Here is a 13,892-nt window from a genome sequence, read left to right as displayed (position 1 = left end):
GCCTCATCCACATGGTTTTCTGATGACTGCTATTTTTTTTTCAAAACTTGTTTACACTTTATTTTCTTATTTTATTTTTTATATGGTGTTGAGGATTGAACACAGTTTCTCACATGTGCTAGGCAAACACTATATCACTGAGCCACAGTCTTAGCCCTGATGCCTGATATTTTTTAATATGTGGCTTGAAACAATTTAAAGTACATACCTACTATTTCAGACACTTGACTAAAAGCACAACATGCCTTGTATAGAAAATATTCTATCAGATTAACATCAAATTTTCTGTATCAATTTTATGTGTGTTTTTTTTTTTACTGAAGAAATACATTGCTTCCTTCAAGCAGATGAATATTGGGATTTTATGGAAGTTCATCTTTTAGGCTTGGGCCAAATTCTTGTTCTTTAATTAATAACATTACAGTGAAATGACTTTGAGTCTATCTGAACTGTGACTTTAATTACCATCCTTTATTCCAGATGATTGAGGAGAAGACAATAATAATATATTTCTACTGATATTCAATAGCTAGACTTTGGTCACTTAAGATATTTTTTTCTGGTCATAATAATAACATATATGCAAGGAGGATAGCTACATTGGGGATTCAAAGACAGGCCTAAAATACTGCCAAAGAGCTTTCTACACAAATTGCTATAATATTTTAACATTATGAAAACAATTTGAAGCAAAAACATATGTAGCCATTATTAAAAGAAAAGATTTAAATTTATTAAATCACATATATAAGGAATTGCATAATTAAAACATAATGGCCAGCATTTCTAATGAGGACTTTTTATTTCAGAAACCCATCTATATTTGATACTTGTTATTCTTTCATACACAATAGCTCTAGAATATATGTAATGTGACTCCTTATATGTCATACACGATGATCAGATTTAGCATCAAGGTAACACTTTAACTCAAAAAAAGATTATAAATACAAATTTAAGAAAAATCACTAGAGGGCATGATTTTCAGTGTCATATTAGATAATTTATTAAAGGCATTAGTTCTTGTAATAAATGTCAAAAGACAGCACTAAAAATGCATCTATGTGCACACCTACTACATTAAGATGCATTTTTGAGAAGGTTGCAATTCTTTACCTTTGTGCAATCCTTCCATTTCAATTCACTGAAAATTGTAGAGTTTTCAATATGTTCCTACTGCTTAATCAAGAAGAGAAAGATGAAATCAAAGCAACACACTACCACAGAAAACCTCAAGATGAGATTATATCAAGAACTATTTTGATAATATATGGTAATTCTGAATCTATAAGAAAGCCTATGTACAGTGGGAGCACAACTACCATTACATAATCCAGACATAATTTGGTAATAATATTGGAATGGCACCTGGAGGATATTAGAGGGACTTGATCACTGAAGTGAGAAAAATGTGTTTTGGGTGAATCCACATATATCCCTGGTAAGAGGATAGGCTGAGATTGATGAAGAAACAAAGGCTTCTTCTTCATTTTCTCCTAAGATATATACTATTAATATGGAAAATGAAAAAAGATGAAAAAGATCAACAAACTATATTATTTTATTAATAAAAGAAACATTTCCTCTGAAGTTTATTTTGAGATTTCAGCTAACACCATAATTTTCTTCTGAAACTTTACATTCCTTTTCTAGCACAAGATCTAACCCAAGAACTTTACCATCGGTATCTTGGCCCTAATACATCTAGGTTTGCTAATAATTATGGGGTTCATAGTTACAGATTTTTTTTCTCATAATTTTGGAGATGACATGAAATAAAAATTAATAATCTACTTTCACAGCTTTTTTGGGGTGCTTCTCCTTTTGTACCACCTGCCCACTGAGTGTTCTCTATGACATCACCTTCAGTCCCAGAAGCTCCTGCTTGGCAAAGTTCAACCATCAATTCTCACATCAGAGCCTGTGATTTCTTGTTCTTTGTGGGTATTCTACATGTTTTTGAATGCTTGATTCTCATTCTCTTCTACTGCCATCATCAATGTGACCCAACATGATCTTGTATTCACTACTGTATGCTGAACAATTGTACCAATGTATTACTTTCTAAGGCATTTATTTTAAATATTGGGGGTGTTCCAGGAAGTCTTTTTTCTAAGGCTTATGTCCTCCAGTCTTTCTAAAAGTCAATAAATAGATAAAACTCTAACTAAAAAATAAATGATGTTATCACTATTAATACATGAACATTAAAATAAATAAACAATATTTAAAACTCTCAGGCCATAGGTGTAAGGACTTAGATAACATAGATCAATTTGATGGAAGACACAGAATACCAAAATGCATTGTATCCTTGGTGATTTTTGTACTGGGAAGAAATTATTGTTTTCAGCATTGGGTAGGACACTGCTGTTTTCTTCTGTAACCATGACATGGTATCAATCATATGTAAAAAGAAAAAAATAACAGAAATAGGAAATGGTTCTCTCAGAAAAAAAAGAAAGTACAAGCACATTGTGATAATGCACAGAATATCCAAAATGTGGCCTCTGTATATGGGGCATCTACAGAAAGCATGAACTTGTATACGTGCTGGGAGAAAGAAAAATGTTGCAACCCTCCAGTGAATTGGGCTTTATTGTTTGAAAGTATAAAAATAGCCATTGATAAAGCAATATTTCTTGCAGGACTGAACATTGAATGTACATTTGCAAGAATATAAAATAGATTCCCAGAGCTATTCAATACAGAAATATTGTTAAGTAATGAAATTCAGAAACAGCCCGAATGTCCATCATTTGTTGAGTTCCAACTTTCGTCTATTTCATGGAAAGTTAAGATTTTTGCATATGTGGAGTGTTTTCCAGGTTGTTTCATTGAGTGAAAAATAAGGGGAGGAAAGCATATACAGAAACACTCCCTTTTGGGTAAGAAATAAATTTACATAATAACATATTATTGGTATTACCTCCTATCAAAAAAAAAGAAACAGTAAGAATATATACTAGAAACAATTAAATCAGTTGTTCATGAAGGGCAATGTTTAAAGATTAGTGGGGATGGAATATAGGTGAGTCTTCAGTGTATTTTAACATGGGTTTATATTTGAGCCACATAAACAAAAACCATGTTCAAAACATAGAATTAAATCAAAGGACAAAAATCAAGCCCAACAGACAGGTAAGAGTCTGGCAACACAAACATGAACCATACTATTCTGTGACTAATTAATTTCTTAAGCTTGCATGATTTCCAGGATCTTTTCTCCAATGTGAACAAAATGTTTACCTAAAGTAGCAATGCTTGCTGTGATGTAACATTTACTGATCAGTAATTGGCAATAAAGGATCACAGGATTCATATGCAATGTTTAGTGTCAGCACAGCAAGGGACAAGATGGGTTTTATGCTTTCTCCATTAGACTGGAGTTTACAAGAGCAGCAGCCACTTCTTATCTAGTGTGATCAGCCTGGTGAATACATAGATATGACTATTAATATACACTGAAGAATTCTTTGAAAGTTTAATGCCAAGAACACAGAGAGGACTTGACAGTTACTTTCCGGTCCAGGTTTCAGAAGCTTGGCTATACACACTTGGGTGAAAATGACCAGTCCTAGACCCTGTGTGAGTATGTATTTTAATGTTGTGGTAGTTTATCATGAGCCTAGTCAGACAAAGGTGGGGTCCTGCAGGTTATTAAGTCATGGAATAGAATTATTGTCATTTATTAAAAGACAGCTGAAAAGAAACTTCTCAATTTATCCTGTGAGGACAGGATGGTGTACTTCCTTACTCTCATCAAGCTGCTTTAATTATTTATGGTAGACTGGGTGGTTTATAAGCCACAGACACTCATTTTTTACAGTATGTAAGGTCCAGGCACAAGGCAATTCAATGTTTGGAAAGGACATTTCTGAGAGGTAGAAGCTTCTGGCTGTGTCATCATGTGGAGGAAGAAGCCTGCTAGCCTGTAGCACTGTTCATTAGAGCATTAACTCCACTGATGAGGTCTTCAGCCTCAGGACCTCAACACCTCCCTAAAGACTCACATTCTAATACCATCATCTTAATGGAGAGGAGTTCAACCAAGGTACTCAAGGGGACACAAACCTTCAAAGTAGAGCTGTCTATAAAAAAGCAGGTTCTCAATAGTCAATAAACCTGTTGGAAACTTGATCTTGGACATATGAACTTTCAGAAGTCCACAAATAATTTTTTTTTTTTTTGCTTATAAGTTATATGATTCTAGTACTCCCTTAGAGCAGTCCAAACAGACTAAAATATATTTAAATGATAATTCTGTCTTTTCAATTGTTACTCCAATATGAACACTTCTTTGAATTTTACACAGGTTATTAACTCTCTGGGTGGAAGCTTGTGGCTTTCCACCAATCCCAATTCTCATATTCTGCATTTTTTCATGTCAAATTTGGGAACCACCCACTTGGCCTCATCCCTGTAAGGCAGGCCCAGGCCTCCTGTGGTGTTACTCTCTGACCTCTTTAAAATAGGAGAGAAGCCTCCTTCTACTCTGTACTCTGGACTCTGCTCTCACCTCCTCAAGGTCTGTATCCTGGTTAAAGCCAGGCCTTCCATTGGACCTGTACCTCATTTTCCTGCTCTATGACCTGATCATTATCTACCAACACTTTACCATGCTCATCTGTGCATTTTTTTTCCTCTGTTCCCACAGCAACAATGAAGCTGCCATTTGCTAGCTGTGTTACTTTAAACAAGTTAACTCGACACAGCTGAGCATTCCTGACCTGCAAGATGGGTGTAAACATGGCTTCTTCTCATGGAGTTCTTATTGCCAGTGAAGAGGTCAGGGATAAAATTCTCAAAAACAATAGTCAAGTACATGGACATCAGTGGCTCCTGATATCATTAGGTGTCACCATTACTAACTGCCAATCCCACTTCACAAAATGGGAAACATGAATCCTTGAAAAGTAAATAAATAAATAAATAAAATAATTAAGTTCACGGGGCCAATGGGCCCAGTTCTGCTTTGACTCTAGATTTTGTGCCCCCAACCAGAGCTCAGGGCCAGGATGAATACAAAGGTGCCACATGAGCAGAGGACTAATGTAAAGTGGATAAAGGCAGTTTCATGAATGGACAAAAAAGGAAAGAATTGAGGGAAGGAGCCAAATCCTACATCTGACACCTGGAGAATTAGGAGATTTTATCTTCATATTGACTCTCTTCTCTTGAGAACAAAAGTGTACTGAAAACAGACCCACTAGACAGGTTAGTCATCAATGCAGACAATAATGGACACTCTGGATGTTACCAGGCTGTTTGGTGGAATGTACACGCAGTCAGAGTCACAGTTTGGAAGACCTCAAATGGTTCACATGAGACCTTTTGCTTCCTGCATCTTCATTCCCTGGTTCACACAATGGCAGGCTGAGCTTGAACACTGAAGGTCCTGTGTGCTGGCAGGTGACATCCCCAGAAAATAGCATCTACACATATTTTCACAATTTTACTCATTCTACTCAGCCATAAACAAGAATGGAATTAAATCATTTGTGGAAAATGAATGAACCTGGAGAACATCAAATTAAATGAAATAAATCAGATGCAGAAAGTCAATTGTCAAGTGTTTTCTCTCATATGAGAAAGGTAAAAGAAACATGGAGTTAAAAAAGAAGTGGATCTCAAAAAAAATTAGAGGAAGAATAATTGAGTTTAAACTGATTGAAGAGATAATAAGAGAGATGATTCAGGCCCTGAGAAATGAGACTGGTCAATGATGTTATGCCCATATATGTAGAGGTCTCAAATGAACATGCTAATAAAATAATTACAATGTCCTAAATTAAATGACATTTTTGGTACCAGTGACTGAAATTCTGCATGCTTCACCATTGAGAAACATCCCCTATGTTTGTATTTTTTTGAAACAGGGTTTTGCTAAGTTTTTCAAGGCTTTGCCTAAAGAGCTAAAGCTTGGTGCCCACAAAGAAAAAAATACAAAGGCTTTTCATCTCCCTGGCTTATGGAGCACTCACTAGGCACTAAGTACTAACTATAACTTCATTTAATTCTCACTATTGTCTTGGGAAGCAAGTGGCATTAGCCCCATCTTAAAGATAAATAAATAGGAGAGAAATTAAAGATTTATTTAAGCTAAGTGAGGTGGCACATGTCTGCCATCCCAGCAGATTAGGAGCCTAAGGCAGAAAGATTGTGAGTTCAAAGCCAACCTCAGCAAAATTGAGGTTCTAAGCAACTCAGTGAGACACTGTCTATAAATAAAAATACAAAGTAGGACTGGGGATATGACTCAGTGGTTATGTGCCCCTGAGTTCAATCCCAAGTACCAAAGGAAAAAGAAACTATTGAAGCCTCTATAAATATATAAAAGCCAGAATACAAATGTATGATATGTACTCAGGACCTTGGTCCATTAACATTTATCTTATACTAATCATAACATCTAGGAACCTCCCTGCAAGCTTAATAAATCCAATGCTTGAGAGTACTCCCCAGATATTTTTGTTTCACTGACTGGAGCTAATGTCCAGGTATCAGGGTAATTGACTCTAATGCTCACAATTAGAGATGCAATCACTTTTATATTAAAAATCAGGGAAACTTAGACAAAAAGATTGAATTCACCTGCTCAATGTTGTTCATCAAGTCCACAGGAAAACCAGGGTGTGTGTTCATACTTCTGTATCTCTCCAAAGAGATCTCTATGGCTCCAAACAAAAGAAGACTCCACAAAGCTGGGGGAACACAAGCCAACCCCTCTGCCACAACTCAGTCCACAATACTCCCAGGGAATAAGTGTACATAGAGGAGAGAATTCCAGGTGGAAACTTGGTGATCAATGGACAACGCCATGCAAGAAAATAGGGCACAACCTACTTCAGCAAAGTCAGAGGGGTGGCTGGGCCAGGATGGGGCCTGGCCTAGAGGATAAACTTTTCCAAGGCACATGAAGCCCGGGGCTTCCTCCTCCCCAAATGAGCCATGCCTTATCACACATATGCTTGTTCAACTATTTATGCCCTTCTCCTATTTTATAATTCTTTTGCACATGTCTTTGAAGGTCTCATGATTTGACATTTCTTATAATTTTTTTTTCTGCAGCTATCAAACTACTCCAAATTCAGCCATGTGGAAAATTACCTGTAGGCATTACAGTTTTTATTTTATTTTATTACCATTTAATTCAAGTTTCCAAATCTCTCTCAAAACACCTTTTTTTTCATTTTTATGAAACTTTTATTAACTCTTCACAAAGCAGTATTTTCTGACTCCAACACTGGAATTTCAGTGACCTGCTTAAAATGATTGCACTTTCTTTTGATTCTCCATCACAAGTCTCCATTTTATTTTTTATGCTTTATATAACTTTATATATAGTACAGACAAGACTAAGCAAATATTACATGGTTGTCTCAGAGAAAGGGCAGGCCTCCCCTCTACATCCATTAGTGAATATGAGGGCTCATCACCGGTTCCTTAGGGTTGTCTTTCAGCATGGGCTCTGACTCAGCTCCATGTTCAATCTTCCTGTGATCTCCTCAGCCTGGGGCCTTCAGTTCTTCTTCTTCTTCTTCTTCTTCTTCTTCTTCTTCTTCTTCTTCTTCTTCTTCTTCTTCTTCTTCTTCTTCTTCTTCTCCTCCTCCTCCTCCTCCTCCTCCTCCTCCTCCTTCTTCTTCTTCTTCTTCTTCTTCTTCTTCTTCTTCTTCTATTTCAGATTAATTTTAATATTTTACACAGAGCCTGAATCACAAAAAAGCCAGTTTAGAAATGGTGGCATGCAGAAACAACACTACCCAGAAACCAGGTGCTCCATGTGAGAAAAAGCTAGGGAAGAGGAGCCTATCAAACATGATAGAGAGAGAACCCTCAGAGCCATGGTGTAACCATGGGAGGTGCCAGAAATCCCTCACCCCAAACTGGAGGCATTGTAAATTGTTTAATTGGACTGGATTAATTTGATCTTATGATCAGAGTAATAGCAATTTTGTTTGGACATGATTCCAATTGAGATGGCTTTCCAAATATGTCCAGAAAATAGTTTTGAGACCAGCTCTCCCAGGATTGCTGTTATCCACCAAAGAAGAAGTAAAATTTAGAGACAGCTTACATGTTACACTTGGAAAGCCACAGTTCTGTGTTTTCCAGGGAGATTTTTGTCATATTTCTCTAGACAATAATATTATAGGCCTACAGAGACAGAACTTAAAGATGTCTTTCCTTAAAATGTGCAACTCTGTAGTCTATTATCTGCACCACATCATCCTTTGCCTCATCCATCTGGATAAGTGCCTCTGCATTCTTAGATTCAGAAGTAGTTTGCAGTTGGGTCATGGAAAGGCTGTGGAAGGAGAAAATTTTAGCATACTAGTGAGGTTTCTTGTAGATGCAGAAAAGAGACTTCAGCTTCAACAGTTTTACTCAATCCAGAGGACTGTGTTTTGTATGGTACATTGAGCATATTTTCTTCTAATAATGTTTGCTTCTTTAATTTATATCCTCCTAAAATGAGTCATTTTTAATAGGTAATAATGATTAATTTTAGTTTTCAATTTGTTGTAAGTTTAATGAGTTCGAGTGATACAACTTACATATGGAATGTCATCTAGAGATTTTAAAAATTACTTATTTGTATACATATTATAAAAAAATACATGAGTTTTAACTTGATATTTTATAAACTTTTATTTAATTTTATTTTCATGTGGTGCTGAGGATAAAATTTAGGATCTCATACATGCTAGGCAAGAGCTCCACCACTGAGTCATATCTCCATCTGTAATTTAGCATTTTTTGTTTATAAACTTGCTTCTGTAATATTAAAAAATAGAACTACTATTGATGTGAATTCTATAATTTGAGTAATTATAAGTTTTTAATTTTTATAATGAAATGATATTCTATGTTCAAAACTTCATTTCATAGAGGGAAATATCACAATGCCATAAACTACTTATATTTCTCATAAAGTCTTTGGATCCAATTTAACTCAAAAGATTAAAAATTTCCTTATCCTGTACTCTTTCAGTTAGGAACTGACAAATGAGAAGATCATGATAAAAGGCTTTGGAAGCACACTGAATATTTTTGAAAATCAAATGAACATGCTAGTAATTTCCCATTCCTGGATTAAAAATACACAGGAATATAATTTCCAAGTTTAGAGGAGGAATATTTGAGTTCATTCGTTCTTTATGTATTAGTTTAATGTGTGTGTGTGTGTGTGTGTGTGTGTATACACACACACATATATGCCCTTTCCCATTTCTGTCACAACAGAAATGTCTAAATCTACTTTTTCTTAAAGAAACATTTAGGTCACTGGAATCTCATCCTACCCTGATCACTGTACTTAAATTTCTGATATTTTACAAACTCAGTTGTTTTTTATTTCTTTCTTTGTTTGTTTGTTTGTTTGTTGTCTTTAGCAAGAACAAATAATTGTGAACCTATCTCATTCTCTGGTCACTGAAACACAAAGAACAAGAGGACACAGGAAAGCCAAAATTGTGGGGAAGAAAAGCAGGACTTGAATTTTACATAACTACATCAATCAGAGAGACAGACTGCCCTCTAGGACTCCTTGGGTTTCCTAGTAATGACAGCTTGACATCTGTGAAGAAGCATGTCTCTGGCTTCTTATTTCTTTTCTTTAAGATCAAACAGATCTTAATTTTATGATCCATATAAATTTATTGATCATCAACTATGTGAAAACTCTAAGGCTAGACTCTGGAATGAGGAGTTCTTTAAGCCACTGTGCATTTTCTAGCTTGCATGGTAATTGATCTCTAATTTAGAAACTGTATGATTACCAAGAGTTTCTAAAAATATTCTATAATAAGAAAGAGGCATATAATTTATATAAGCATATATTACCTCAATACATCTGAATAAATGAAGCATGTGAGATCACAAAACAAAAATATAAAACTAAAACTCCACAAACAGCTATAGAAAGTGCTGCAATTACAAAGCAAAATAACTGTCTTTTAGGTCCAAAGCATGTATTTTTAAAGTCCTGTAGCCAATAGATGTCTATATCTTCTTTATTCCAAATTTATTGCTGTGCATGCATTATCATAATTTGTTTGAAGGATCATGTGTTGATATAGTGTTTCATTTCAAAAAACTCTCTTAAAAGAACTAAGAATTTTTCTTGTAACATTCATCACTAATTGTATTAGTACCATAGTTATATGGTGAATTTTGAGCCTATAGGAGAATTTTACTTAAAATTTTAAAATTCTGTGTCACTGAAAAGGTAGAAGATATATTATATTAAAGCTGACCTTATGGTCCAGGAAACCGAAATCTGTCGAAGGAAATATATCCAGGTATTTGATCATTTTTAAGGTACTGATCTGTGTATAATAAGTAAAATTTAATTGTATTTGTAGATTTATGGAACTGTGCTTCAAAATAAATGTTCCTTGAGAAATAATATTAGTGTTTTTAACTTCAACACCTATGTCTAGAAAATTTACATAATATCATAAAAATTATATGATTTGTGTAGAAATGCTATTCACTGTATAGTATTTTGAGGAGATTCATGGATTTTGTATTTTTGCTTCAAATATATTTTGTAAAAAATAAACAGAAATTGGTTATAAAGCTTTTTGTTTTATATTATATCATCAATTTATGGTGACATTATTATTCTCTTTCAAGCACAACTATATATAAAAAATAGTGATTCATTTTCTTGGTGGCATGTTATCTTCCAAAATTCTTATCCTTTGTGGAAAAAAAAAGATAATTTTGTAGTGCAGAATTACATCGTAATAAAGCCTATTTTATTTCCTCCAATTTTAATTATGCATCTAAATTCATATTAAAATGTATTGAACATTTTTGATTGTGTATTATAAGCCCATAAACTAACTATTTTACTTAGAGATCTGAATCTTCAAATATACAAGTCTATTTTACCGACAATGAATTAAAGTAACAGTCAAAGAGAAGCATAAAATGAGATAAACATCCACAATGAAAAGAGGAGGTTATCTCCAGTGACAAAAAGACTTCAAAGAACTTCTGGAAAAGAGAAAGTCTGGAAGTAGATGAAGGATGCATTTGACTTTTAATTAGGGCTTCCCAGGAGGTTGATTAAGACCATGACTAGGCACCTTGGAAGTCCATAAGTTAGTGTGCTTCAGATCAGCACAATGGAAATAAAGGGAAGGAAGCACATTTGGGCACACAGAATCTGGGGTTGCAGTCTAATCTCAAAGGAGGCTTCTGCTTACTCAAAGTGAAAATATGGATCTGTCTTGCACTCTCATATTTTTCTTACTTGAGAGATGAAGTGTGATTTACATGAGTCTCAAGCAGTCTTGAGTTTAGGAAGCCTTAAATAGTAATAGCCAGAAAAACGAGCTTCTACTAATGAAAATATTTTGAAAAGAACACTTTCAGCAATTGTCTGAGAAATGAATCCTTCAGTCCTAATGGTGCCATAAAGCATAGTTCCCTATAGTGACACCACAAAAACTCACTTTTCAGTCTAAGTTCTGTACTTAGTTCATGGTACTAGTGAGACTCTATTCCTGAAGAAAACTTATAAGAATGGAAACAGTGCAATTAATTACAGTTTTGACAGCTGTGTAGAATGAATGTCAAATTAATAGTCATCTTGTGTCTCTTCTGCTGTTCAATTTAGATCCACTAAACATTTTTCTTTTGGTCTCAATACTCATCCCCAAATCATTTGAGGATCCTCACTATAATTTTCTCAAGACACAACTACTTCACTGATCCTTTTACAATCCCTGTATGGAAAGTAAATACTAAAAAGTAGAGAATTGGATCATCTGTTTTCAAATTGAATCATCTGATAATTATCTTCAAATATACAATAGACTTTTATATTTGGATAAAGTGGATACCATGGTCATAGACCAATAGTAATATTTTTAATTCTGTTAAGTGAGGTTTGATTCAATTTTAGGCATGATGTATTGGCACTTTATTAGTGGTACTTGCTTATCATTGCAACATGGAATCAATGTCCTTCTGGTGTGGAGAGTGTATCAACCTAGCTAGGATTGTAATTTCTCCTCTTGCTTTCTGTTTTCTTAGTATATAGAATTTAGAGTCCTCGGGTGCAGTTTAATTTTAGTTGGAATTTTGTTACACATCCTGTTGGAAAAGTGTCCTTTTAAATAATTAGGATCTCTAGAAGTGGAAGATTCAGAGGCATGGTGTAAGAAAATATAATTGCCAAGTGCATTAATAGGAGTGATGGTGAGTTAAGATTCTTAAACTTTTACACTCTGGTTCCTGGATCTATATAGTGTGTCTTTTGGTAGCACAACCTGATATAATGATGTAAAATTTAAGAAGTGTTAGCAACACAATCAACTGTTTCAGAATTATACCAGGCCAGCAGCTTTTGGTTTCTTTTATAGATGAAAATACAGTGAATACCATGGTCATAGACCAATAGTAATATCTTTATTTTTGTTAAGTGTGGTCTGATTCAATTTTAGGCATGATGTATTGACACTTTAATAGTGGTAATTGCTTAGCATTTATTGTCTGTAAAAGCAAAATTTTTTAAAAAGTTTGGGTTTTACTGGTTAAAATTATTTCTGGGTTAAAAGACGTCCACTTGTTAATTTATTATGAGAAAATGATGAAAAGAATGATGCTGTTACAAGAACCTAGAGATACACCTCTCCTCCTAGCTGGCTAGATATTTGGAAGAAGCATTTGATAGATAAAATACAGTGACAGGAAACCACTATGGTACCAAGTCCTCATTCATCCGGTGCAGCATCGGAGTCTGGATTAAAAAAACTAGCCAACTCCAGTTGTCAACTTGGTTGTCTTGTACAATATTCATGATGTATGTGCTTTGGTGTGTGATAGCATGAAATTCCATGATATTTACACTGCATTGTCTCTCTCAGAGATTCATCCTTATTACTATACACCCCAAATTTTATAGTCTTCAAAAGTTCCTTCTAAAACCTTGACAAAGTCTTGATTACTTCCTATTATTCTATGCACCTTCTTATGTACCTTCTTACCTGAAGTAACTTCTTTTTTCACGTGAAATTAAGGATGAAGTGTGCTGCCAAGTATTCTGCTCTTTAGAAAGAGTTTTTTCATATTTTTTTCCAGGATAATCCTGAAAGATACTGTACAATGGTGTTATTTTATTTAACTTTACTTCTAAATGAAGATAACTCATATTTATTTCTAGTAATATTTTGCTAGAGATTGGCCAATTTCCTCTTCTATCTGATTCGCAAAAGGGACCTTTTCCCAAAGAAGGAAATGAATATAATTTCACTTTACAATGACTAAGCTGTGGAAGCATCGTAGATGCCCTTCAATAGATGAAATGATAATATTATATGAGAGCTATGGTTAAAAACATTAGAAGTTTTACAATATTTACATACTACATATGTAACTTTTTTTCTTATATTCCCTCACCCTTAGAGGGAATCTGGTCAGCTTTTCTTGCTGGATTCACAAAACTAGAAGAGAAGAATGGGAGAGAAAGGGGGGTTTTCACATCATGCCCATCGAGGGAGTCCATTCTCCCCAACCACTGTCAGCCCGTCAGGGTCTCAGACTGTGTCTGGAGCCTTCAGAGGACTATGCTCTGGGCCGGGTACACCAGGCCTGCCTGTATTCAGAAAGGAACACTGTGTCTGTCTTGTGAGGTAAACAGATGGAGCTTACAGAAAAGAAAATTAACAGAATAAAAACAATACAAGTAAGAATATTAAATTCTCAATTGTCTGTGCTTTGGGAAAATTATTATTTTTTTAATTATTATAATTACACTTGTTCTGAGATAGAGAAAGGTACAATTCAGTCCTTGTCTTTGAAGAGTTTGTAAAATGTGACAATATATACAAATATATACAAATAATCTATCACATAAAATAATATATATACAAATA

The sequence above is a fragment of the Callospermophilus lateralis genome, unplaced genomic scaffold (assembly GCF_048772815.1).
Source record: "Callospermophilus lateralis isolate mCalLat2 unplaced genomic scaffold, mCalLat2.hap1 Scaffold_45, whole genome shotgun sequence".
NCBI classification, from domain to species: domain Eukaryota; kingdom Metazoa; phylum Chordata; class Mammalia; order Rodentia; family Sciuridae; genus Callospermophilus; species Callospermophilus lateralis.
This window is presented reverse-complemented; position numbering follows the sequence as displayed.